At 48.6% G+C, this 24,791-nt stretch overlaps 1 protein-coding gene across 6 annotated transcripts in view; it reads right to left on the bottom strand.

Annotated features, from left to right (window-relative positions):
• Window positions 1–24,581, bottom strand: part of KANK2 (KN motif and ankyrin repeat domains 2) — a 76,029-nt gene extending 51,448 nt beyond the window's left edge. Inside the window, exons 1-2 of one of the 6 annotated variants that reach the window (XM_080988071.1) lie at window positions 24,520–24,579; window positions 24,266–24,340 (exon numbers count right to left, since the gene is read on the bottom strand). The gene's annotated coding sequence lies outside the window, so the exon portion shown is untranslated. Of the gene's footprint in view, window positions 1–23,255; window positions 23,326–23,743; window positions 23,787–24,265 lie in introns of those variants that run through there. The other 5 variants (XM_080988072.1, XM_080988073.1, XM_080988074.1 and 2 more) reach the window with 5 other exon arrangements.
• Between the last annotated feature and the right edge of the window lie 210 nt (window positions 24,582–24,791).

The following is a 24,791-nucleotide window of genomic DNA, read 5'->3' as shown; positions in this document are numbered from 1 at the left end:
AGAACAAAGAAGGTGTTTGGGTCAGAATGACACATGGCAGATATACCCTCCAATATTTCTCTGATGAAAATAGGGACGTCCTAAGGAAAAGTGGGACATTCTGGGATCAAGTCAGAGACCAGGACGGCTTGTAAATCCAGGACTGTGCCTGGAAAACAGAGAGACTTGGAGGGTCTCAGATACAGTGGTACCTCGGGTTACAGACACTTCAGGTTACAGACGCTTCAGGTTACAGACTCCACTAACCCAGAAATAGTACCTCGGGTTAAGAACTTTGCTTCAGGATGAGAACAGAAATCGCGCGGTGGTGGTGCGACAGCAGCGGGAGGCCCCATTAGCTAAAGTGGTACCTCAGGTTAAGAACAGTTGCAGGTTAAGAACGGACCTCCAGAACGAATTAAGTTCTTAACCCGAGGTACCACTGTATGCAAAAGAGAAAGTTGTAATGTCAGAATCCAACTCAGGACTCAGCCCCAGAACCTACTTTCATTGAAACTCGAGGTTAGCTGCTGAGCTTTCCAGAGGGCTAAGTGGACAGCAGGGGTCACTCCCCATTAGCAGAGGGTTTTTTGTTTTCGTTTTGAGGAGTACACCCCTCACAGTTACTCTTTGGATGGTACAGAGGACCTTGTATTTTCCTAGCACTCAAACTGAAACAACTTGTGTCTGGGAAATAGCACTTCTTCCCCCAGGATTGCACCTTCGCTGCTGTTGAGGCATGAGCAGTAACAGCTTATAGAGAATATTGCTTTTGACATAATTAACCTACAAGCACACACAGCTTCTCTCTGCAAAGTTGCTTAGAAACAGGATACTGGGTACCTTCTATCATATATGGTGGACTTGTAAGGTAATAAAAGCTTTCTGGGAGATGATATATAATGAAATAAAAAAAATGCTTAAAATAACTTTTGTTAAGAAACCAGAAGATTTTTTATTAGGAATTACAGGTATCGACATACCAAAGGAGCAGAAAAGACTATGTTGTTGTTGTTTAGTCGTTTAGTCGTGTCCGACTCTTCGTGACCCCATGGACCAGAGCACGCCAGGCACTTCTGTCCTCCACTGCCTCCCGCAGTTTGATCAAACTCATGCCGGTAGCTTCAAGAACACCATCCAACCATCTCATTCTCTGTCGTCCCCTTCTCCTTGCGCCCTCTATCTTTCCCAACATCAGGGTCTTTTCCAGGGAGTCTTCTCTTCTCATGAGGTGGCCAAAGTATTGGAGCCTCAGCTTCAGGATCTGTCCTTCCAGTGAGCACTCAGGGCTGATTTCCTTCAGAATGGAGAGGTTTGATCTTCTTGCAGTCCATGGGACTCTCAAGAGTCTCCTCCAGCACCATAATTCAAAAGCATCAGTATGGAACCTCAACCGCCCAGGTGCTATTAGCCCAGAGTTGGAAAGAAGACAAAGTCTCGACCAAAGAAAAATGGCAGACCAAGCTGATGGAATATGCTGAGATGGCAAAGCTGACTGGGAAACTGAGAAAACCAAGAGGATAAAGACTTTATAAAAGAATGGGGAAAATTTGTAAGTTACCTGGGAGACCACTGTAAATAGATGGAACCAAGAGCAGGATTCTACTCACTTGTAGTGTAAAAAAAATATTAAGGACAATATGGTTTGATATAAAAATTGGAGTACGGATGAATGTGCAGTTGTAGATGCTTAAAATTAGACTCCATGGAGGGAAGTCTCAAGATTCAGAGAATCTCCTTATACAGATATGTTCTTATTTGTTTGTGTTTATTTGTACTTTGTACTTGTAAAATCAATAAAAATGATTTATAAAAAGAAAACAAACAGGATCCTGGGCAGGATGAGCCCCTTGTCAATGAAATTCATACTTGCACATTTCATGGAACAGACTGTGAACCAGTGCAAAGGTGCTGTCTCATGTATCCTTCTTTGCTTTGCCTCTCGTGTGGTTGTATCCTGGCTAAATCATCTTCCCCTTTAACCATCCACACATAGCAGCTGCCTGGTTTCCCCTCTGCTTCCAGCACATGGCAGGACAAAGCCAACTAATGAACCACACGTTACATAAGGTACTTGCATAACCTTGTGAGCGTTAAACTACCACTGCAGGAAGAGAGACGTGACCATTGCATTCTTTGAACGCAAGTTGGCCAATGGAAGGCAAACTTCAGATTCCCATGAAGTTTAATTTAATTTCATGGTGGCCAGAGAGAATATTTGGTTCAGTTCTGCAATGGACTTCAATGCTGCCACTGGACACTCTAAGAGAAAAAGCCACATGTACATTTATTCAATTAAATGTGCATTCGTATCATTTTTGTTTGCTTTTTCCAAAAAGAGAGAGAAAATAATAGGTTTTAGAAAGTTGAGAAACTGCTCCATGGGGGAAAGTGAGGTGGTTCATCCATTCCACCAATCAGTGAAGTACACAAACAAGTTTCTTTCAGAAACACAGAGAACCAGTTTGCTCCAAGATGGATCTCGGAGAAAGAAAATACCAGTTGAACAAAATCTAATCAGTATGCTCAAATAATGCATGTTTGAATGTATCCTGGATGTATGAACTGACTTCAATGATTTTCATATTTTTATGAAATTGTATGAGTGTTCGGCTGGTGGAATTTGCTTTCTGATCACTGTCAGGCTTGCAAAGTCCTCTTTTAGGGCAAAACATTGCATGCTAACACATACAACAAACCTAGATAAAAGATGCTTTGGAAGGGAGCGGAGTAGAGAAGTAGGTAGGGGGGGTGTAAATGCTCAACTCTTGCCCAGCCAGCCATTTGTTTTTCTTCTAAATCAGCCACAGACGCTGCTTGCTTCTGTGATTCAAATACATACATGCAAGGGTACACACACATTTGGAACTGGGGGTGGGTGGGTGGGAAGGGAGAGAGAGCACAGTGTGGCAGACGTCATAAAAAATGCAACTGAAGGGGTAACAGGGTTTAGTGAGCAGGAAGAGGCTGTGGCAGAAAGCAGTCCAGAATTGGAGGCAGCAGTGGAGGCAGGCTACTGAAGAAGCCAAGGAATCTCCTCCTCCCGCTGCGACCAGCTCGCCTACTGCTTGGTCTCCCAGAACATAGAGAGGAATTAGAGAGCAGTGGGAAGATAGGGACCTTCGATCCTCACAACTGCCTCACTGATGCAAGACCAACTGGGAAGAGTTGCAGTGATCACTAGGCCTGTGCTGTTTTGGCTTCTTTGAATAAACAGTTAGCTTCTCAGGCACCAGGTGTTTTATTGCTGACCTATCCACAACTCTGGGTCCTGAAGACAGCTAAGACATCCCCAACATAATCTGCCTAGCCTCTGCAGTCTGCTCTCAGACCCCCCCCCCGCCTGCAATTTGCAGTGGGGGAGAGGAAGCTCCCACTAAATTCAGATCAGGTCCCCGCACAGGCAATTCGTGAAAGGAAAAGCCCGCACTCAGAGGCAAATGGCATGACAAAAGTCATGTGTCGCCTGTCCTTACTATCCAAAATAGCAAACCCAGCCACGTTTGTGAACTGATGCACATACAAGATATCAAAAAAGGGGGAAATCCTTTGTGAAAGATGTCAGAAAGCAGAGCGGGGAGAGCAGACCCTCTCCGGTGTGCATAATATAGTTGCTGTTCTGAAATTGTTCATTTAGTAATTGTGCATCTTCCACACTCTCATGAACATGATTCTGGATAACAATGGGATCACAGTATATAGATGAGAGTGGGAGCCAGCAAAACATTTTCTCTTTCTCCAGCACAACACAGTGGTACCTCGGGTTAAGTACTTAATTCGTTCCGGAGGTCCGTTCTTAACCTGAAACTGTTCTTAACCTGAAGCACCACTTTAGCTAATGGGGCCTCCTGCTGCCGCTGCACCGCTGGAGCCCGATTTCTGTTCTTATCCTGAAGCAAAGTTCTTAACCTGAAGCACTATTTCTGGGTTAGCGGAGTGTGTAACCTGAAGCGTCTGTAACCTGAAGTGTATGTAACCCGAGGTACCACTGTACAAGGTTCCCTGGTGGGGTAGGGAAGGGCCAAAGGAGAATGATGGGGACGGCCATGTTTGCATTTCTCACATCTGTCTCATTCATGCTAAAATGTATCTGAATGCATGTGTGCCTTAATTTTCACATCAAAAGCTGCACACAGGTGAGCAAAGACAAAACCTCTCCTGTGGTCTGCCTCCAGAATTCCACCCCACCCCTCCCAAAAAAAACACACCACGCCCCTTACTTCCAGTATCAGAGCTGGGAGGAAAGTTCCTCAGACAACAGAGCATGAGGTGGGAAGGCAGGGTGAATGCCCATGTAATTGCAGCCATCTTTTCTCCATGTAAAAAATAGACTCCATGAGATGGGAGGAGAAGGGGCGTTTATGCCTCAAGTTCTTGTATTATGCTACAACAGCAGCAAGAATATTAATAGCTAGAAACTGGAAAAGTGAAATAGTACCAACAAAAAAAGGAATGGCAGGATAAATTATTTGAATATCTCGAACTGACAAAAAAGACGGATGCGATTAGGAGACATTTGTCGTGGAATTTAGTGTGAGGAGGATGCAGGCCTAAGACACTTCAATATGTCTTTAGGCTTTTTGGGGAGGGGCAGGTAAGTGTAAACTTTGAAAGCAGTAGAGTAGTGAGCCGAATGTTTAGCCTTTAACCAAGGAGAGCCAAATTCAAATCCCAGGCTCAGCCCTGAAGCTTCCTAGGTGACCTTTGGCAAGTCACTCATCCATTGTAAGGATTAAAATGGGATAAACCCCCTACGTTGCTGACGTCGCCCCCCCCAGTTCTTTGGAAGAAGGACAAAGACATAATTGCAACAGCCAACACAATTTGATCTTTTGGCTGCAGCCGAAATGCCTTCTTTTTGCATTGTGTTTTCAAGCTTGCTTTCCGCTTTCCAGAACAGCTAATCCAAAACAATCTTAAAATATGCATCTTGTTCTACGAAATGTTGGGAGGGGATGAACAGGCAGGCTAAGAAGCCTTTGGAGAGGCCAGTGGCATGAGTCACTCACTCAGCCCCACTCCAGAGGCAAGGAAAGCACTTCTTAAGAGGTCCCTGGAGGCTCAGGATACAGGCAGCTGCTTCCTGAACAGCACTCACGGGGCAGCCCACTGGGCAAAAGGCACAAGCCCAGCTATGCTAATCATCTCTGCCATTGCCTGTCATAGCTTTTTTTACCCTGTAAGCTGACGTTTGCTGTCATACATACCCCCAGCTGGTGTCTTGAATGGGCCCTGTAGTTCTCCAATGGCAGTCTGGGCCCCCAACCTGGGAAGGCTGCGTGAAAGGTCACCCTTTATTGCTTACAAAGCTCCGGAAACTTGCACAGGTTGGACTTGAGCAAGAAGGTGGGTGAGCCATCAGGAAGGGGGGGGGCAAAAGATCAGAAGGTAACTGAAACCATCAACAGAACTGTACGGAACAACCTTACATTTACAGAGCAAAATTTCCTCTTGAATTATACACTCAGAACATGGAACCCCGCAAAAGGACAATATGAGTGGACTCTCCCTGCCCTTACCACAGCAAAAAGACTGATACTGGTGAACGGGGAAAATAAAAATGTGGCTTCCTCCTACGACTGGATTGAAGACTTATACAAGCTCGCAGCATATGAACAACTTGCATATAAATGCAGACTTGCCATGGACAAATTCAGTGATACAGTGGTGCCTCGCAAGACGAAATTAATTCGTTCTGCGAGTTTTGTCGTCTTGCGATTTTTTTCGTCTTGCGAAGCACGGTGTCGGGAAAGTTTTGGAAAAGCTTCAAAAATCACCAAAGTCTTTAAAAACCTCAAAAAAGGCTACCACACCGCGTTCTATGAATTGCTCCTCGAAGTCAAGTCGCAACTGTATTAACGGTGTTAAGAAAAAGGAAACAAACTTTCAAGACGTTTCCGTCTTGCAAAGCAAGCCCATAGGGAAAATCGTCTTGCGAAGCAGCTCAAAAAACAAAAAACCCTTTCGTCTAGCGAGTTTTTTGTCTTGCGAGGCATTTGTCTTGCGAGGTACCACTGTATTTGGAATCCATTCTTACAAATACTGCAATAGGTTAAGACATGGGTAGGCAAACTAAGGCCTAGGGGCCAGATCCAGCCCAATCGCCTTCTCAATCCGGCCCGTGGATGGTCCGGGAATCAGTGTGTTTTTACATGAGTAGAATGTGTTCTTTTGTTTAAAATGCATCTCTGGGTTATTTGTGGGGCATAGGAATTTGTTCATTCCCCCCCCCCCCCAAAAAAAAATAGAGTCCAGCCTCCCACAAGGTCTGAGGGACAGTGGACTGGCCCCCTGCTGAAAATGTTTGCTGACCCCTGGGTTAAGATCTGGTGAAGTAAAGTATACAGTTTGGGGGGGGGTTCCCTTCCCCCCTTCTACATTGGTTCTGTTTCTGTTTCTCTTTTTCTTTTTCTCTCTTTTATTTACGTCTCACCATGTTTAGTGCACATATAATTATGTGCTTTTTGAACTTTCGATAAAGATGTTCACTTAAAAAAAGAAGAAGGAAAGAGGGGGCCAAAAGTTTAGCAGCCAGACTCGGCATTACCCTGTTAAGAACAGAGGCAGTGCATTTGTTTCCATGTTAAAGCCCTCTGCTCAAGAGTCACTTTCTCCCCACCTCAAAATGCAGCTCTTAAATGTCTCCCAGCATGTAAGGGGGCTGAAGCACCCAGCCCCAGCCTTCCCTCTTTGCAGTTAAAAGCCTCCCAGGACAGGAAGCAGCTGGTAGTGGTGGGCAAAGGGGAATGGAAGAGGGCCTTGGTTGGGCAGAACATCAACACACATGGTGCGCTGATTGTTACAGTGTGTGGGCGATGCAGCTGTGGAATGCTCCCCACCCAGTCCCCTTCTGTTTCTCAGAACTGAAGGGCAGGTATGGGACATTCCATGGTGCCTATTCCCCTGCCTTTGCCAGCTTCTCCTTCAACAGTGGGGTGGGGTGTGGAATCAGTGTCTTGCTTACATGATGCACACCCAGCACATGCAATGAAGATGCTTGCACAAGCAGCACTGGGGGAGAAGAATTTGGATGGAAACCTCCCTAACTCCCTCTCATCTCATGCCAATATTCCTCTCTCCAGCACTGAATTTTCTCTCAGTGGAGAGACCAGTTCTCATCAGAAATCCCTTTTTTATGTATACTTTTCAGATTTAGACATTTCACTGATTTTACAATCATTTTGACATTTCAAAACTTGGCTTCCTCCCCCCCCCCCCCACCTTTCTGTGGTTTCTTATTTTCAGTATCTTCTGCACATCCAAATTAACTTAATTTGCTCATTTATTCATCTTCTTTAAATATACAGTCATACCTCGGAAGCGGCGAATTGCGACCCGCGCACGCGCAGACAGGGGTTGCATTCGCTTCAGGATGTGAACAGGGCTCCGGAACAGATCCTGTTCACATCCAGAGGTAGCACTGTACACTCTCAAGCAGGGGTAGGCAACCTAAGGCCCGGGGGCCAGATGCGGCCCAATCGCCTTCTCAATCCGGCCTTTTTGTTTAATATGCATCTCTGGAATTTAAAATGCATACGAATTCGTTCAAATTTCCCCCCTCAAAATATAGTCCGGCCCACCACATGGTCTGAGGGACGGTGGACCGGACCACGGTTGAAAAAGTTTCCTGACCCCTGCTCTTATGAAACTGCAGGTTATTACAATTTCTCATCAGAAATCCAAAGGAACTGCATCCCTAGATTCCAGCATTGGAAGTTACCTTCAGATTGTAAGCAAGATGGAATTCTTTCAGCCCTGAGCCAAAATATTTAGACCTGCTGAATTTTTGGAAGTTTCATAGGTGAAAACACTCTCCAAAGGACGGTAGTAGCAGTGTGGGGGGGGATGTTTAATTTAAATAATGTCTGGCTTTCCGTAAATATGAGTTGGCAGAAACTTTTCTTCTTTTAAGCCATTGTGTAGCACATGTCCCAGTGAGGCTGCTGTGCCGTGACAACAGAGTCATTCTGTCCCAGGAAAAGAGTGTGGTCAGGATCTGCCCAGCATTGACCTGAAGCAATGGCAAAACAATGGTGGGGGTGGGGGCAAAACAAAACCCCTCATATTTAAGGCAAACTAAGCATTTTAAAGATTTGCTTGCCCACCCCTGAAAGTCATTGTATATCCCCACCCTCTCTTTCACTGGGATCAAATGATTCCACGATAGTAAGGGTGGGGGTGGTATTGACACACCCATAACTTCTCCTTGAATATATCCAGCAAGCTAATAGTGTTGCTGTCTTGCTCTGGCATTCGAGGCCAAATCAACATGTGGTTGCAGTCATGCTGCTTTGGGTGAGTCATGGGCTGTGGAAGAGCCAGTAGACTGAAACTCAATCCTGCCAAAACAGACAAGCTACAGATGGGTGGTTTGTGTGACCAGGGAGGGGATGCTCAACCTGTTCTGGATGGGGTTGCATTCCACCTAGGTAAAAAAAGGTAAAGGACCTCTGGACGGTTAAGTCCAGTCAAAGGCGACTATGGGGTTGCTGTGCTCATTTCGCTTTCAGGCCGAGGGAGCCGGTGTTTGTCCACAGACAGCTTTCCGGGTCCTGTGGCCAGCAGGACTAAACCACTTCTGGCACAACAGAACACCGTGACGGAAACCAGAGCGCACAGAAACGCAGTTTACCTTCCTGCCACAGCGGTTTATCTACTTGCACTGGAGTGCTTTCAAACTGCTGGGTTGGCAGGAGCTGGGACAGAGGAACAGGAGCTCACCCCGTTGTGGAGATTCGAACTGCCAACCCTCTGATCGGCAAGGCCAAGAGGCTCAGTGGTTTAGACCACAGCACCACCTGCGTTTCCACCTAGAGAATCAGGCTCACAGTCTGGGACTGCCAAGGGATCCACTTGTGTCTCCTTGGGACCCCAAGCATGGTATGCCGCAGCTTTCAGCATCCAAGGCTCATGTGCCAGCTATGACCCCTCCTGGATTGAAATGCCTGGCCGTAGTTCTCGGTACTTTGACATCCTCTAGACTCAACCATTCTAAGTATATAATGTGCAAGGCTGCCTTTGAAGACTACTCATGTTATTCAAAAACACAGCTCTGAGATAGTAACTGGGACCAGTCAACAGGAACCCGTTTTAAAACAGCTCACCAGCTTCAGCCTCAGCCTAGTATACCTGAAAGAGCGTCTCCTCCCCCATTGTTCAGCCCGGACACTGAGATCCAGCTCTGAGGACCTTCTGGCGGTTCCCTCACTGCGAGAAGTGAGGTTACAGGGAACCAGGCAGAGGGCCTTCTCGGTGGTGGTGCCTGCCCTGTGGAACGCCCTCCCATCAGATGTCAAGGAAATAAACAACTATCTGACTTTTAGAAGACATCTGAAGGCAACCTTGTTTAGGGAAGTTTTTAATGTTTGATGTTTTATCGTGTTTTTCATATTCTGTTGGGAGCTGCCCAGAGTGGCTGGGGAAACCACAATTACCTTGAATTTCTGCTTAACCCTCAAGAAAGAAGGGCTTTTTCGCAGGTTTAATTCAAATCCATCAAACAACCTTTGGGGAAGGTTCTCCAGCAGGGTGGAAGGAGAAAACACCTGCCCGTGTGAAGACCACCTGGTGGAAACCCTTACACATATGGTTCTTAATTGTAAACTATATGCTGATCTCCACCAGCAAGTTCTAGATCAACTCTGCATCCCCAAATGGAAACCAGAGTTGGAGGTCATACTTTTTCTATTACTGGGGAATGATCAGGAGCTCACCAAGTTAGTGGCTAAATATCTCTATTTGGTTTTTTGTCGTCGAAATACATTGCAGACGTCTGATCTCCCTGGAGACCTAGAGATGTGACGATAGACTGCTCTGCCTCCTTTCTTTTAGCAAATGTTTTGTGCCACTGAAGCGATTCTAAATAACAAAAAAAGAGGTGAGCATGCTAAGTCTTATGTGGAATCTACACACATATAAAAACTATTCTGAAAAGGGGTTTTTTAAGCATTTTTAAAAATAAATTGAATTTTCCATAAGGCTCAACATCACCACCTAGTGTCACATTGTATATTGCACTTAAAACACACTTAAAACGTTTTATTTGCAGCTGTATAGCTGAGTCCTTAGTCATATAAACTCTGGCTGGGAGAGCAGGGATTATCTCTTAGGCAAGCAACCTCTCTCCCAGCAACATCACCAAGTTAGCTCAAGCAAGAGCAAGAATGATATTCCTAAGCAAACTCTGGATCTGTACACAATCCCTGAAACCTGAAGAACAGGACAAGACTCACAATTGCTGCTATGAGACTCAGTGGAGCCGAGCTGGTCAGATGCAATCCTGCCCGCTTGCCTGCCTGCCTAATGTTGCTTCAAGCCTGTGCCTTTGCCTTGTGAGCTTTGTTTTTCATATTATATTCATTACTGCACATTATCATCACTTCCATGCAACTGATAATGCTCTTGGGATGCTTGTGTATGCGTGCAAATCTGTTTTCAGTACAATAACTTCCCTGAGCATTAAAAGAGAGGTACACAGCCAATTGTTCAGTGCTATCATTATATACCTGAGCAAGAATACCCACCAGTTTGATCTAATCCCCCTCCATACCAAACCAGAGCCTGAAGGAGAACAAGTATTAAGAACCCTATTGGTCAAACGAAAGGCATTCCACTTTCCAACCCTCCAAAAGCCTCCAACAGAAGGCAGCCCAGTGCCTCCAAACCATTTTCAAGTGAAAAGTGAGTCTAAACACTGATGGACACTTTTTATGGTGTGCAATCAGCATGGTTAGACTATAGCTGGAGGGTCAAGAATAGCACCTCGTATCTGTCCATCTCATCAGAAGTGACCAAATGACCCCAAAAAGTCCAATGTCTATCTTTCTAGCTGGATAAGTTCCAGGGAAATCCTGTCCAATGCTCTAACTAGGAATGACAGCTACTTCCTCCCCTTCCCTCCATGCAGATACCACTTGGAAAAGATTTGGGATGGATCTAATTGCAATCACCAGGCTTGGATCTATTACAGAAACTGGTTGCACTCAGACATATAAATCTGGCCATTAATGGCCCGAGGGAGGACCCAAACAAAGAACTGGATTGCCTTGAACGCTTGAGACAATGGCAAACTATGTCAGCCTCTGTAGGGTTGTGCTCAGCGGGCCTTTGGCTATGCCTAATGCAGCGGGTGGCGCTGTGGGTAAAGCCTCAGCGCCTAGGACTTGCTGATCGTCAGGTCGGCAGTTCGAATCCCCGTGGCGGGGTGCGCTCCCGCCATTCGGTCCCAGCGCCTGCCAACCTAGCAGTTCGAAAGCACCCCCGGGTGCAAGTAGATAAATAGGGACCGCTTACTAGCGGGAAGGTAAACGGCGTTTCCATGTGCTGCGCTGGCTCACCAGATGCAGCTTCGTCACGCTGGCCACGTGACCCGGAAGTGTCTTCGGACAGCGCTGGCCCCCGGCCTCTTAAGTGAGATGGGCGCACAACCCCAGAGTCGGACACGACTGGCCCGTACGGGCAGGGGTACCTTTACCTTTACCTTTAATGCAGCGGGTGGGGCTGTGGGTTAAACCACAGAGCCTAGGATTTGCCGATCAGAAGGTCAGCGGTTCGAATCCCCGTGACGGGGTGAGCTCCTGTTGCTCGGTCCCCGCTCCTGCCAACCTAGCAGTTCAAAAGCACGTCAAAGTGCAAGTAGATAAATAGGTACCGCTCCGGCGGGAAGGTAAACGGCGTTTCCGTGCATTGCTCTGGTTCGCCAGAAGCAGCTTAGTCATGCTGGCCACATGACCCGGAAGCTGTACACCGGCTCCCTCAGCCAATAAAGAGAGATGAGCGCCGAAACCCCAGAGTCGTCCGTGACTGGACCTAATGGTCAGGGGTCCCTTTACCTTTAATGCAGCAAAAACATGTCTTTGTCAGAAATGTCTTGCACCCACAGACACTTGCTAGCATTATGGCACACAAGGTGTGGCGCTGAAACATACAATCTGGTCATGCCCTATAGTGGCACTGTTTTAGATGGAAGCTATTCTCCGTATTAGTTTGGTCCTGGGAAAATACCTAAATTTATTGGATGCTCAAGTTATATTCCAACTCTGTGGGCCTTGGCATTGGGGCAACTTAAGTGGACTATTGAACACCCTGTTGGTGGCCAAGAGGCTTCTGGGAGGAACCTATGTCTGCACTGATTGCTCAGCAGTCGGAAGACTTACCTACCATTGCAGCATATGAAAGAGCTATCTTTGGCGGGTGGCACAAAGAGAATAATTTGGGATCCGTACTTGGAATTGTTTGCATGAATTACATGCCCAGTGGGCATTTTCCTGCCCCACTTCCCCCCCCCCCCCAGCTTCAGTGGTACAATTACCATACTTTTTTTATTCAAAAATCATGTTAAAAATTGGAGGTCGTCTTATACATGGATAGTGCATTGTGGGGATGTGTGATTGGTTGCTGCCACTAGTCGGAGTTTTTATTTGGGGCTGCGGCAAGGGCTGGTGCTGATTTGCTGTCGTTGCGGCAATAGGGCAGGCGATTTGCTGCTCCTGTCGGTGAGTGGATAGGTTGCATTTGCGACGCGTGCAAGCAGCCTTGTTGGTCTGGCGGCTGAGCGATTTTTAACAATCCTCCCCCGAAAAAACTCAACAACTTTTCTTAATTTTGAGTCCCCCAAAATAGGGGGTGTCTTATACACAGGGGCATGTTAAACACGGAAAGATATGGTAGTTAATTTTGCACCCTGGACTTAATGGTCTTTGGGAGATATGGGGTTAGGCAGACATGGCTGTTACTTTGGTTATCAATTGCACAGTTTCTTGTCTTCCCACTCATTTGTGGGGAGGGGGCTGGGCTGTGGGACCTAAGCTTTGGCCAAGAGATCCAGCCATATGTGCAACCTCGAACGGCTTCGGCCTTCTGCTTGCTCATCCTGGCTCTCATCACATGGAAGCAGAAACTGGGCGCATCAAGAGGCATGGTTCCAGAGCACGATTTGGGGTGGGTGGGGAATGATTATTCTTCAGAATTACCGGGAGGGTCCAACCAGCTCGCTGGTTCAACACTATGAGGCTGTATTACTCATCACCTCCAAAGAGTTGAAAGGGGGATGACTCTGGAGCTGCACTCGTCTTGTTTTTGCCTCCAGTAAACAACTTCCATCATTATGTTTGGGGCCGATGCTTTGCTTAAACCACTTTCAGCTCTCACAGAACCACAATTCCTCTGTCATCTGTTGTCTAAAACCATTAAAATGGGGGCAGTATGCTGGGTAGACGTGCTAAAGACAGTCATCCCTTTGCATTAAAGAGAGACTGCTCATGGTAATGTTATGAACACAGCTCATTTATTATAAGGCACACCCCCAACTCTTCTTGAAGTAGCCACCCTTTTTTCCTTTCCTCTTTTTTCCAACAGTCTTCCACCTTCCTCCTCCTTCCTTGGAGGTTTTTAAGCAGAGGTTGGGTGGCCTTCTGTCATGGGTGCTTTAGCCGCATTGCAGGGGGTTGGTTGGACTAGATGACCCTTGGGGTCCCTTCCAACTATGCAATTCTATGATTCTACTGAGGGCTCATCCACACTTAGCTTCTGCCCTGCGACTTCCAGGCACAGGCCCATGCTTTAAAGCTCCACGTCCAAGCACTTTTCTTTTTACCTGTCACTTTCCACTCTTTCATGCTGAATTGGAACAAACGGCAATTCACAGTTTCCACGGATTGCCATTTGCTCCAATTCAGTGGTAAAGAGTGGGTTTTTCTGGGGAAAGCTTCGGGGGGGGGGGGAATTGCCCGGACCCAGAGCTTTAAAGCACAGACCCGTTCCCGGAAGTGCAGCACAAAATGAAGTCTGGGTGAGCCCTGAAACTGAAATGGTGAAAAGAGAGCAGGAGAGAATGTGTTCTAGCCTCTCCTCCCCAGCACAACCTGCCTCCTTCCAGCCCCCCTGATCTGACAAACTGTCTTCCAATCCTTCTCCCCATCCTCCCCCAGGTGCAGCGGCCCCTTTAAGACAGCTCCATCCGGCTGCCAAGCACACAAGGATCCAATTAGGTCCTGCTTGCAAGACCTGGAAGCTCGGCAGCTGGGTGGGGTCCCCCTGGAAGCCTGCCTTTCTCGATCAGCTTCTTCCGCTCAGATAGTATGATGGCATTGGGGGGGGGGTCCACTTGGATTGGGTGGCAGGCGGGTGCTGCTGGTTCATAACCAGGTCCATCACTCGGTGCCAAGATGCAGCTGAATCTGGCATTGTGCATTTGAAAAAGAACCCTTCAGCCCTCCCTAACCTGCAGAGGCTGGGGGAGGAAATTCTATTTCCTGGATGCCAATCTGGAGTGAGGTGACGGAGATATAACAACCTCCGCTTAGCATTTTTAATGAAAATGCAATCTGTGGACAGTTTGCCTGCTCATAACCAGGCGTATGCCGCCAAGATAGCCTATCCAGGTCACAACTGAAAGCCAGAGAGCATGGAAGAGGCAAAGAAGGGCAGAGCAAGGGAGATTCTTCATTGCTCCTCTTCTAATCTCTATGGATTAAGGGCAAACTGAGAGTCAGGACCAGGAGCCTGTTCTGTTCGTCAGCAAATAACATTCAGGACAATGGAGGTCACCCGGGACAATTGTCAAGGCAGCCACAAGCGCCCTCTAGACCTTCCCATCTTGACCTGGGACAGGGGCCTCAAGGTGGGTGCTTAGAGAGGAATCTGCCCTGCTGCCCAGCTTTGGTGAAGACCAGTTGCTTCTGGGGAACATTAGATGAAGCCACTGTCTGCTCCCTTTTCCTTCTTTTACTCCCTCTTCCTTTGCACTCAGCCATGGGGACCAGAAACAGGGTGCGCTGTGAATTCCAAGCCATTGCCTCTCCCCGGAAACGAAACAACGGGAAAGTGCAAAAACTCTATAAAGATTTTCTGTCCAGCCCACCTGTTCATCTTATGCCATTCAGGAAGAGAGTGCAGTTGAAAGTCAGAGCAGTGCACAGTGAACATGAGGATGGCCAGGTGGTGTTTGCTCCTTGGGCCAAGCTAAACGCGATGCCATCCACACAATTGGTGCATTTTTAAAAGAAAAAAGCTGGTATGGAGCCCTCTGCACTGGCTGGGATTGCAAAGGCTTAAAGTTTCCCTGCCTGCTTGACCCTCCCGCCGGGGTCCCAATCCGGAAGAACCCCACACCTGTTGCTGACATATAAAAAAGCATCCGCACCAATCACATGAACATTGTCACATCTCACGTGGCCCTTGTTTTTGCTGTGCTCCCAGCAGCCGCTTGGTCTGAAGACAGTCCCAATGTAGAGGGTTGACCCAACTGGAGGAGTTCCCTGCCTTGAGTCACCAAGGGCTGCAAGGGTGTTCAGCAACTTGCCTGCACAGGAAGCAATGAGAAAAAGTCAACTCCATTCGGTAATGGTGAAGGTAAAGGACCCCTGGACAGTTACGTCCAGTTAAAGGCAACTGTGGGGTTGAGGCGCTCATCTCGCTTTCAGGCCGAGGGAACCAGTGTTTGTCCACAGACAGCTTTCTGGGTCACATGGCCAACATGACTAAACCACTTCTGGCGCAATGGGACACCGTGACGGAAACCAGAGCGCACAGAAATGCCGTTTACCTTCCTGCCAAAGTGGTACCTATTTATCTACTTGCACTGGTGTGCCTTCAAACTGCTGGGACAGAGCAACGGGAGGTCACCCCGTCGCAAGGATTTGAACCGCCGACCTTCTGAGAAGCACATGGGCCATCTCAGCAGCAGGCCTTTGAAGAGACCTGAATAAGGGGGTGGGGAAGCTCCTATTGGAAATTGTGTCTTAGTTGATAAATCACAACATCTAAGTTATTAAAGTTTGCAGCATTAACTGAAGGGGAGAAGAATTCCATCCTTTGCCACTAAGGACTACAAGTATGAGGAGGAGGTGAAAGAATGCTAAGAGGTACCCGTGTTGCAGCCAATGATCCTAACGGACTGCCTCTGGAGAACACACCGTGCCTTTTCTTAAGGGCTCTCTCTACTGTCCTAGTGTGCAGTCATGCTTGTAAAGAGCAAGTGGGCATTTGGTGACATGCTCACAGCACATGCAAGACAAGGGGAGGCCTTTGTATTAGGGAAGGATGCCCACATGCATCTCTTGGGGCGGGAGGGGAAAGTCAACGGCCTGAACCATTTTGCTGGGAGTGTTAGTGGAAAGGAGCAAGTTTCTAGCTTCAGGGCAAGAGGAGTGGAAGTGCAAGAGAAAAAGCCCATTTGAGCTTGGCTGGCCACTCCCCAAACCTTTCCTGCAGTGTGGGAGATGGGCGGGAGAGAGGAGGAGGAGGAGGAAGGACTAGTTTTTAATAAGAGTCTCCAGCTGGCATGAAAGGGCCAATTGTGTGATCTTGCCGAACTCCCAAGACCTCCTTATACAATGAGCCCCTTCAGCCCACAGAGCTGAAAGCTGCCACCTTTTGCCCTGCAGGCAATGCTTGCTTGCTTCTGGAGCTCTGCAAAAGCATTAGGCCCCTTCTGCTCAGCTCTTCAGAGGAACAGGTGCTGCCCCCTAGGGAAGAGGGGTGCAACTTTGGCAAGGCCAGGGCATGAGGTTGGTGTGGAAAAACACACAGAAGCAGGGGTGGGTGGGTGGGTGGGGAGACTGACATTCATCACAACAGACAAGAGTCCAATGCTGAACAGAACCAGGGTGGAAGAAACACACCATGTAGGTTTTTTGCCTCTGCAATAATAATAAAAAGGCAATCTTGAATTTGTTATCTCCGCCTTCTTTGCTCTGGGACATGATCATTGGCTATCACTCCAAGAGAGAAGGCACCTGTTCTTGTGAAGTCAATAGGCCACTCAGGAGCTGAGGAATGCTGGGCTGCAGAAGAATTCTGACTCAAGACTCAACCAGCTGAGTCGGGAAGAGATGATAATTCCCAGTGCGTAGACATCTCTTGCCAAACCTGCTTTCCCTAGGTCTTCCTCCCTGCTAACCTATCAAATTAAGATTGCAAGAAAGTTCCCAAGTGGAGAACCATCAGGCAAAAGGAACCTATTGTATTTTTGTGTTGGCCTGCTCTCATTTAACCCGATAACATAATCAGCACTTTCTTGGTGCTGAATTTGCAGTTCATTGGCACAGGACTTCCTATGCCTTGGTGCAAAATCATTTTCAAAGAGCATATGGGCCATGGCTTCTCTCAAATATAAACATTACACTGCATGCCATCTTCTTCCCTTGAGTTTCAAGCCCAAGTGCAATCTTTCACTTCAGTATCAGTAAAAGCGTGGTCTATGCATTCTAAGGTTCACAATTAAAGTGAGTTGGCTTGAGATGTGCTCAGCTATCATCTGCATCACCTTTTGAGGGTGCCCAGTTCCGCCAGTGTTGACAGCAAAAGTAGTCCCCACTGAAAGAAGCTGCCCCCTCAGATTTAAGTTTCTGGGTAATATTTATTTGGTGGACCATACAGAACAGGACCATACAGAACCAAAGCAGAGACATCACCTTACCAACAAATGTCCGTATAGTTAAAGCCATGGTTTTCCCAGTAGTGATGTATGGAAGTGAGAGCTGGACCATAAAGAAGGCTGATCGCCGAAGAATGGATGCTTTTGAATTATGGTGCTGGAGGAGACTCTTGAGAGTCCAGTGGACTGCAAGAAGATCAAACGCATCCATTCTTAAGGAAATCAGCCCTGAGTGCTCACTGGAAGGACAGATCGTGAAGCTGAGGCTCCAATACTTTGGCCACCTCATGAGAAGAGAAGACTCTCTGGAAAAGACCCTGATGTTGGGAAAGATGGAGGGCACAAGGAGAAGGGGACGGCAGAGGACGAGATGGTTGGACAGTGTTCTCGAAGCTACGAACATGAGTTTGACCAAACTGCGGGAGGCAGTGGAAGACAGGAGTGCCTGGCGTGCTCTGGTCCATGGGGTCACGAAGAGTTGGACACGACTAAACAACTAAACAACAACAACAGAACTGATCCCATTTCACCTTGAGCAAGCCTGTTTCTCCGCTGGACAATCCTGAGCGATACCAGAGAACTTGCTGGGGGGAAGCCAGCCCCACCCAGAAGAGTAATGGCCAACTAAAAATGGGTGGACTTTAAAACCAAGAGGAATGTGAGCTTTTTACAGGACCATCTTGCTCCCTCCCCCTTAGGATGAAATTCTAAGTTGGTGCTCATAACATTTCCCACCCAATAGCCCTGCCCTCTGCATCCCCATATGTAGGGCTGGAATTCTAACTCAAGCAGCAGAGAGGCCCCACATCAAATTGTGGCTCCTTGCAGGCCCTCATTTGGCATTAATCAAGAGACAAGCCAAACAAACATATGCCAAAAAATATACAGGAGATTTTCTGGAGTCTGCTGCAGTCTATTTAATTGGGCTGAGAGACAGTATGGGTTTGTGCATCTGTCTTTTGCTTTCAGACAAATTAATGAACTAAAAGTTAGTTTTCTAAATATTTTGCTTGCTCTCTCTTTCTGTTGTTTTCTACAAAACTAACTCAAGTGTTGAGTACTTGGGCTGTGTTCACACTCCCATTTCCTGTGCAGTTATTTCTTTTCCAGTGCAGGGTTTTAATCCATGTTCACATGGCACTATCCAAAATGCACACATATCCTGTTGTTGCCATCTGTCTGTCTCAAGAGACAATGGATTGTGCCTCAAAATACTGCTATTTGATGTGTTGTTTCTTAAACCGACTGGAGTTCTTAAGCTGTTCCTAATACAGCTCTACATAAGGGGCGAACGCTTTTGCACAGGGTAATGACATCCTGGCTGGCCGATGCTCCCTGGGGTGAACCCAAACAGAAACTAATCTGACACTAACGAAGCTGTGCTGATGTGAACAGCTAGAGAGGAAAGAGCTGTGAAATGCCCGAGGCCCCAAGAGCAACTTCGCTAAGGTGGTAATGTGAACAGACCCTAAGACCCCAAGATAACAAGGTAGGCTGGACCCACCATTTAAAATAAGTAGACAGGCTGGTCTTATTGCATCCTCTCTTCCAGAATTCCAACCCCGCCCATACGAATATTCATCCAGTAAGTCAAGCAATAGAGCTATGAGTTAAAGCACTGCACTCCTCTGCCCCAGCACAAAATTTCTTCTTTGTGTCTTTGGCTAATTTGAGTTGGGACAAAATCTGTGTTGTTACTGGCTGCATTCTGCAAAGATCTGAGAAAGGACAGCTTCTGGGCCAAAGCGGTGTTAGAAATTTAGATATATGAGCTAGGCGCCAAATGGCTCCTTAAACCAGGGCTACATTTGCCAAAATGGGATGCCTAGTTGCCATTTTGGGGCCAGATACGACTTTTGGGTTCCTGAAATCCATTCTGATTGTGCAGATAAAATATAGCAGATAGAATGCTACAGGATACGTTGCTAGTGTGTAAAAACAGTCAAGATCCAAGGATCCCCAGGCATGCACCTCCGGATGGTGGAGATGTGAAGTGCCACCCTGGTGCCCGGGCATATTAACTTGGTCGCAAGTGGCCAATAGCCAGGTTCAAAATGTACCCGGTGCCTGGCAAATTTCAAATGCTGGGACAGAGTGACACTTTGAGAGCCCTTCTCCTCTCGCTGGAGAATTTGGTGTGGCTAATTCTCATGCCCTGAGAATCAGAGAGACAGCATCATTTTGTCAGACAAGACACAGGAGACACACACAACACACACAAACACTGAAAAACCAAAAGCCTCCTCCTCTTCATTTTACAGTCGTATGTGGGTGCAAAAGGGCTTTCTACAGCCACTGCCTGTCACCACCAATAAGCCAGGCTCAATTAGACATTTAAGCCATCCACCGAAGACCATTAATTAGTTAATTCTTAATCACTCTCTAATCGGCTCATTCCCCCCCCCCCGCTCCCCCAGCTGTGATCCTGCTCCTCACACAGTAGGGGATATCTGCAGGTCACAAGAACAGGGTGAGGCCAGGACACAAACTACTGCTCCAGACATACCTGCTTTCTCACGAAAGCCCCCACTGCCACCACCTTTATCACCATGTCCCCAGGAGGACACAACACAGCATGAGGCTACATCAGCTACCATGTATTGGCAAACATGGCCAGTGACCCCAGGATGATGGGCGTTTAAGTCCAACAACAGCTGGAAGGAGACAGGTGGATCCAGCCTTGAAAGTGCAGCATGACCAGTTCCTTCTCCAAAATGCTACTAGGCAGGTATTATCCAAGCCAGAGGCAGCTGTATTCCTGAACCACACTAAGATGCACATCATTGGGCCAAAAGGATATTGCAGGTGTGTGTCCAGACACTAGGGGGCTGCCTCAAAACTCTCTGTACCACTAATATCTAACAGGCTAACACCATAGGAGGAGGAGGGAAGCTTTGCGGGTCACCTGGTCCAACTCCTGTCCAAATATGTAGAGAATTCAGAGCTAGAGCATCAGCCTCTACTTGAAGACTTCCCAGCAATGGCACTGTGATTATCTGGCCAGGAACAGTCACTGATGCTGTTGACCAACTGGAGGCTGTCAGTTTACTGCACATTGTGCATCCCACCTGCACTGCTCCCATCTTTAAGCAAGGCACTTCCGTACGCCAATCGTCCACCCCCACAGCTGCCCAGAGGGCAGCCAGCCAGCCATGCTTATTCCCTTCTCAGAAGCTGTGCTCTTAAGCCACAGAACAAGTCTATGGCTGAGTCAGGAGTGGAAAGTAGTTAATGAGAATCACACCAGGCATCACAAAGATATCTGCGCCAACGCAGCCCAAAAGCATGCTTCAAAGGACACACACACATTCAATTGCTTCACCTTTTTTCTAGAGATCAGAACCTTCAATTCCAGGCATTCTGCAAACTGGGATTCCTGCTCCAGAATCCCAGTTGTGTCAGTGAAAAATGTCCCTTCCTGACCACTCTTTTTGCATCACACACTAAGTCCTGGGACTGAGAAAAGAGACTTCTCCGCCTTGCCAGAGACCCTGCCTGGAACAAATACCAAGCAAGGTGGTGGCAGGTCTTACTGCTCCCGAAGGTGGGGTGGGGGGCTCTAGGACACTCACAAATCCAGACTTGCTATTCTCCTACTTCTTGCCCATTGATTCCTGAAAATCTACAGCAGCAGCAGCGTTAGAGCCAAGGTGGGGAACTGCATCCGGCTGACACATTGGATCGAGAACTGGCCCATCCTCCATGGGCCACTGACAGGCAGCCTAACATGATCCAACTTTAAAGGAAGTTCTGAGAGCACACTCTGAATTCCTCTCTTCCTCCTTTGCAGCCCCAGCTTGCATTCTGCATCAAATGCTAGCCCTCTGACTGTGATCCCCTGGTGGAGCATTCTCAGTGAGGGGGCTTGTGTTTGGTGCCAAATGTGAAAAGTGTCAAATAAATGCAAGGCCTGTCCGCTTGCAGAAGAACTCCTGAGAGTGTACTCCTGCCCCACCTGACTGTCATATGATGCCAGGTGGGTGTAGCGGGGCGGATGACAGTGCAAGCCAAATTGGGACCACTGGCAGACTTAATTTCGCCCACATGCCAGAAGGTTATATGCATCTCTCTCCCTCTCTTTCTCATTTGTTCTTGGGATAATAAGGCAATACTCACGACCAACAACTATTACCTCTTTCTCCTTCCTATGAACACAATACAAGCCTACAGTGTCCGGAGACAAGCAAAGGGACAGAAACAATGAATAGAAACAGAAATACTCTTCCAAATCCAACTTGTCGTGGTAACTCTTAACTCTTAATTTGGGAGCATGTGCAAGGTTCACAGTGGCAAGAAACATCAACATCAACGAGGAGGCATTTTAGCACTTGAACAAACAATTTGCAAGAGACTTGCAAAGGACAAGCTTCCACGGTTTGATAACAGCAAGCGAGAGCAATAAACTACAGCCCTTGCAAAGCATCTGGGTGTTCTGTAAGGGTGACGCATCTGCACGCTCCCACCCTCTGGTTCTCCCGCTCCCCCTGAAGCTTGGCCCAGCCCCATATCCTATGTCAGTCTGTCTTCTTTGCCTCCTGCCTTGCTTTCCCTGCCTGCGGAGCAGAGCAGAGGCACATTCTGAACCAATAATATTTCACTGCAACACTACAGTCAAGAAGAGACCCCTCTTTGCATAAGAGGAATGTAGTGTTTTGGGGGGCTATTCTACAACAAGGCCTGTGTGAGGCATTTCCCTTACACCCCCTAAAAATTAGTTTCAGCCAGCACTAAGCTTCTCTCCAAGTGAACACTTGATTGTATCCTGGGGAGACTTGCTTTACATGTCTGTTAGCTTTACACCATGAAACTCCACTGGGGAGCATTTTCAGGTCTGCATTACTCTAAACAGCTTCCTTCTGCAACAGGGCCTCCAAAGCTACCCAGAGGATAAGGTTGTGATAGAACAATGGCAGTGCATGCTGAAGCAGCTTCTGCCACACTGGGTTCACAGAACTGTGCAAAAGTAGGTGGGAGAGGGTTCTGTAGCAGGATCTCGACCCAGGAGCCAGCTCCTAGCATTCCATCCCAACTCTCTCAATGTTCTGGCAACCACTAGTGTGACCAAGAAACAGCCCAAGGGCCAGGAGACTCAAGGCTGCCCACAGACATTTTACGTTGTCTCGATCTGGAATATTGCAAACAGCTGAAAGATGACCAAACGCCACTCTCTGTTCACTAGGACAGCAGGAAAGTTTAGCAACACCCCCCCCCCAAAAAGCTTCCCGAAATGCACCCCTTTATTTTTGCTTTTGTTGGTGAGCAACTACCACCCACTCCATTGGGTACAAAATAAGGACTACAACTGGAGACAACATTGCAGCAGGAGAAAAACCACTCTCTTACACAGACCCACAGACTCTGGGTTTCCTGGCCTCTACACTAACAGAAGCATTATGAGGGTGTTAGGCATCCTTCAGTGTTGCTTTAGACACACTGCATCCCTCACTCTGCCATAGGATCTCTGCAATACAGTGGTACCTCGGGTTACATATGCTTCAGGTTACAGACTCCACTAACCCAGAGATAGTACCTCAAATCGTGCTCCGGCGGCGTGGCGGCAGCACGAGGCCCTATTAGCTACAGTGGTCCTCAGGTTAAGAACAATTTCAGGTTAAGAAAGGACCTCTGGAACGAATTAAGTACTTAACCCAAGGTACCACTGTATCAAAGTCCCCTCTGCAACCGAGATGAAAATTCTGGTCCCGGAGGCATCTTCCTGGACTCCAGTTCTCACCATTCCTGGCCACTAGCCATGCTGGCTGGGGGAATGATGATGGGAGCTGGGGTCCAGCAACACCTGGAGGGCCTCAGGTCTGTCGCACCTCGACCTACACAATCTCAGCCCATCAAGGCCACCAGCAGTTTGCTATTTCAGTGCAAGTCCAGAAACAGGGCACACCTGGTGTGTCTTAGCTTGACTGAGTGCCCGCTCAAGTTGGAAAGGGTTCACACCCAGCCTGCAAGACTCTCTGTGGACAGATGGAGAGAGTGCTCAAAAATTGGAGAGGTCTTTTGATAAAGGTCCTGGTCCAAGCTTCCTGTTGCTCAGCAAGCCCAGGGGCCCCAAGGAGGCAGCCGGACTTGCTGGAAAGACGCTGAATGCCCTTCTCTCCCAAGGCTGCTGGAGGTGGGATATGGAGCTACCCAGCCTGCTCTGGTTTCCTGCAGGATGGCTATCCAGATGTTCTCAATTATGCTTCTCTCTCTGCACCAGCCCACCCCCGTCCGCCCCGCTGGCTATTTTCCGGGGAGCCCAACCGACACCCCCCTCCCATTCCTCCAGATCTTGGCCAGAGATTTGACCGTGGGCCTTTCCCCCTCCTTTCTCCCTCCCTCCTCCGGGTGCCAAACCCCGCCGCTCCCGTCTGTTTGTCCCTGCTGCCCCACCGATTCTTGCGGGCAGAGAGCGCGCGCCGATGCCAAGCTGCCATCCCCGGAGGTCCCCAAGCGAGGAGTTGGGTGGGGTGGGCGGCCGAGAGAGGCGGCGAGGCGCGGAAAAACAACTTGGAGAAGCCGAGTTCTGCTTGCCAGCCCAGCGAGGGCGGCTCTCGCTAATGGCCAACAGCTGGACGCCAACCACCCCCAAACCCCCCCCCAAAGGCGGGCGAGGCAGCGAGGGCGGGAGAGAGAGAGAGAGAGGCAGCTACACAGATGTCATTTGTTCCTTCGCTCCGGCTATTTCTTCCCTCGCACACATGGAACGCGCGCGGGGGGGAAGAGAAGCAGCGGTTTAAACCAAATTAAAACCGGGGGGAGTTGGGTAGCGTCTTCTTCCCTCAGCGCGGGGAGGGGTGCCTTTCGCTTTGTCTGGGCTTTTGAGTCAACTGGCAACCCCCCCTTTTTTTTAACGAAATAAAAGAAGCCAGCTGAGGAGACTGAGGGCGCAAACTTCGTCCCCTCAGGACTTACCCGGAGCGAGGCGCGCGCGGGGCGGAGGGCTGCCCGTCTCTCGCCTTCCCTGAGCCGCCTTGTTGGGGTCCCTTCCTAGAGTCCGAGGGGCGGGATGGGGGCAGAGAGAGAAAAGGGGAGAGAGAGAAAGGGGGGGGGGAAGGCCGTTGAGAAGGTGCCGAAGTTTGGGGAGGCGCCTGGGAAGGAGCGGCGCCCCCGGAGCGGGAGGGGGCGAGGGGTAGCGGGGTTAGCGGAGCATCCTCTCCCCGAGGTACCTTCTCCTCTCGGCTCCGCGCTGGAGAAGCTGCCTCGCCCGCCGAGCGGGGTCCCCGGGGCTGCGCGAGGCTCCACCCCTCCCGTTGAGACCACGCCCCTCCCGCCGAAGCCCCGCCCCCGCCGTCGGAAGGGCAGCGGCGAGGAGGAGGAGGAGGAGAAGCGGAGCTGCCCCGCGAGCGGAGCGGACGGACGGACGACGCCTGCTTGTGCCGCCACGATCGGGCCAGAGAGGGGCCCATCCAAGCCCGGCGTAGTCTTCTGCCTGGTTGTT

Source organism: Podarcis pityusensis (genome assembly GCF_964106645.2).
Source record: "Podarcis pityusensis genome assembly, chromosome: 17".
NCBI classification, from domain to species: Eukaryota; Metazoa; Chordata; class Lepidosauria; order Squamata; family Lacertidae; genus Podarcis; species Podarcis pityusensis.
The sequence above is the reverse complement of the archived record's forward strand: the minus strand, read 5'-3'. Positions and strand labels throughout refer to the sequence as shown.